The 2,775-nt window shown below is 37.2% G+C and overlaps 1 pseudogene; it reads left to right on the top strand.

Annotated features, from left to right (window-relative positions):
• Nucleotides 1-273: 273 nt before the first annotated feature.
• On the top strand, nt 274-1,081 carry LOC113911649 (annotated as a pseudogene).
• Nucleotides 1,082-2,775: the final 1,694 nt, after the last annotated feature.

Below are 2,775 nucleotides of genomic sequence, written 5' to 3'. Positions count from 1 at the left end.
GGCTGTACCATTTTATGTGCATCCTACCAGTGATACACAGGTTCTCATTTATCTGCATCTCAGTGCCATTTAATATCATCACTGTTTCATATTATTTGAAGTGTTAGCTGTTCTAATAGGTTTATAGTGATGTTTCAACATTGCCTTAAATTGCATTTCTTTGATGACTAATTATGTTGAAAAGCTTATCATATGTTTATCAGCCATGCCTATATACTTTTCCATGCCTATATACATTCCTTCATGTTGTTGTTTTCCACATCTACTGTGAGAATGAAGACCATTCTCAGCAATCAGACTGTCAACATTCCAGAAAATGTCGACATCACTCAAAGGATGTGCAGTTACTGTAAAGGGCCCCAAAGGGACTTCAATCACATCAGTGTAGAACTCAGTCTCCTTGGAAAGGAAAGGAAAGGAAAGGAAAGGAAAGGAAAGGAAAGGAAAGGAAAGGAAAGGAAAGGAAAGAAAAGAGAAAAGAAAAGAAAAGAAAAGAAAAGAAAAAGAAAAAGAAAAGAAAAGAAAAGAAAAAGAAAAGAAAGGAAAAGAAAAGAAAAAGAAAAGAAAAAGAAAAAAGAAAAAGAAAAGAAAAGAAAAAGAAAAGAAAAGAAAAGAAAAGAAAAAGAAAAGAAAAAAAGAAAAAAGAGGTTCCGAGTTGACAAATGGTGGGGAACTAGGAAAGAACTGGCTACTGTTTGCACTATCTGTAGTCAGGTACAGAACGTGATCCCGGGCATTACTCTGGGCTTCTGTTACAAGATGAGGTCTGTGTATGCTCACTTCCCCATCAATGTTGTTATTCAGGAGAATGGTTCTTTTGTTGAAATCCAAAATTTCTTGGGTGAAAAATACGATGTATTTTGGATATGGAGGATTTGGATGAGGCCAGGTGTTGCTTGTTTAAATATCTCAAGCCCAGAGTGATGATGAGTTACTTCTTCAAGGAAATGACATTGAACTTGTATCAAACTCAGCTGCTTTGATTCAGCAAGCCACAGCAGTTAAAAACAAGGATATCAGAAAGTTTTTGGATGGTATCTATGTTTCTGAAAAAGGAACAGTCCAGCAGGCTGATGAATAAGATCTAAGTTTTTCACCTACAGAAACGACAAGATCCTGGATGATTTTTCAGACTGATCTGTGAATATTTTAAAGATGCAATAAAAGCTCTATTGATCTGGGACTTTTTCTTAGACCGATAATCCTTTCCATCTATTTGGCAAGTAAACCATTCAGAAGTAAATTGTAGTGTGCTAAGAAGTGTAAGAGAACAGATTAGGAATTTTTTTCTGGTAAAACTTCACAGGAGAAAAAAAATATTCCTTCATGTCTTTTGCCTATTTTTTATTTGGACTTGTTTGATTTTTGTATTGTTGAATTTTGAGAGTTCTTTATCTATGAGATATAGATAGATAGATAGATAGATAGATAGATAGATAGATAGATATACATAACTATATCTATTTATCTATATGTATCAGTCATATGTATAGCATATGATTATTATATATATCATATATGTGATTCCTTTTGTCACCTCTGTGGTTTGCAATTGATTTCTCCCAGTCTATATAAGAGTCTTTTCATCCTCATTCACTGGGTTTTCCACACAGTAAAATTTTTATCTTGATGAAGCCCTATTTATCAATTATTATTTTATTGATTGTGCTTTCAGTGTTATCGGTAAAAATTTATTTATTTGAGAGAGAAGATAAGAGCAGAGTGAGAGGGAGAAGCAGACTCCTTGCTGAGCAGGGAGCCCTGCATGGGGCTTGATCCACTACCCTGAGATCATGACCTGAACCGAAGGCAGATACTTAACCAACTGAGCCACCCAGGCGCCCCATGTGTACAAACTCTTCACCAAGTCCTAGATGCTCAAGATTTTCTACTATTTTATCTTCTAGAATTTTGTACCGACTTTGCCTGGTTTTGAAATTGGGTGACATTTGATTTACAAATTTAGCAAGGATTCCTTTTAAAATATTTGGTAGAATTTGGAGTCCCTGGGTGGCTCAGTCATTTAAACATCCGACTTGACTTCGGCTCAGGTCATGATCTCAGGGTCGTGAGATCAAGCCTCAAACAGGTCTCTGTGCTGGGTATGGAGTCAGCTTAAGATTCTCTCTCCCTCCCTCTCCCTCTGCTCCTCCTCACCCCTCTCTCTCCCTCTCTTGAAAGGAAAGGAAGGGAAGGGAAGGGAAGGGAAGGGAAGGGAAGGGAAGGGAAGGGAAGGGAAGGGAAGGGAAGGGAAGGGAAGGGAAGGGAAGGGGAGGGGAGGGGAGGGGAGGGGAGGGGAGGGGAGGGGAGGGAAAGGAAAGGAAAGGAAAGGAAAGGAAAGGAAAGGAAAGGAAAGGAAAGGAAAGGAAAGGAAAGGAAAGGAAAGGAAAGGAAAGAAAGGAAAGGAAAAATTTGGTAGAATTCTCCAGTGAATCACCAGAGCCAGATTTCTTTTCAGGGAGTTTTTAAAATTATGGTTTCAATGTCTTAATTAAAGTTATAGGGCCATAAAATTATGTTTCATGTTGGATGAAAGTTGTGGAGTTGTGTTAGTTTGCATTTTTTAGGAATTGGTCCATTTCATCTAAATTGTTCAATTTGGATGTGTAGAGATACTATTATTCCCTTATTATCCTTTTGATGTCTGCTTTGTCTGTAGTGTCTTTGTCATTATGTTCCCCCCCTTTCTTTTTTTTTTTTTTTTTTTTCTGGTCAGACTTCCTAAAAGCTTATCACTTTCATGATCTTTTCAAAGAGCTTTTCCTTTGTGTGTAT

Source organism: Zalophus californianus, chromosome 12, assembly GCF_009762305.2.
Source record: "Zalophus californianus isolate mZalCal1 chromosome 12, mZalCal1.pri.v2, whole genome shotgun sequence".
Classification (NCBI taxonomy): domain Eukaryota; kingdom Metazoa; phylum Chordata; class Mammalia; order Carnivora; family Otariidae; genus Zalophus; species Zalophus californianus.
Note: the sequence above shows the minus strand (reverse complement) of the source record. Positions and strands in the feature narration are given on the sequence as shown.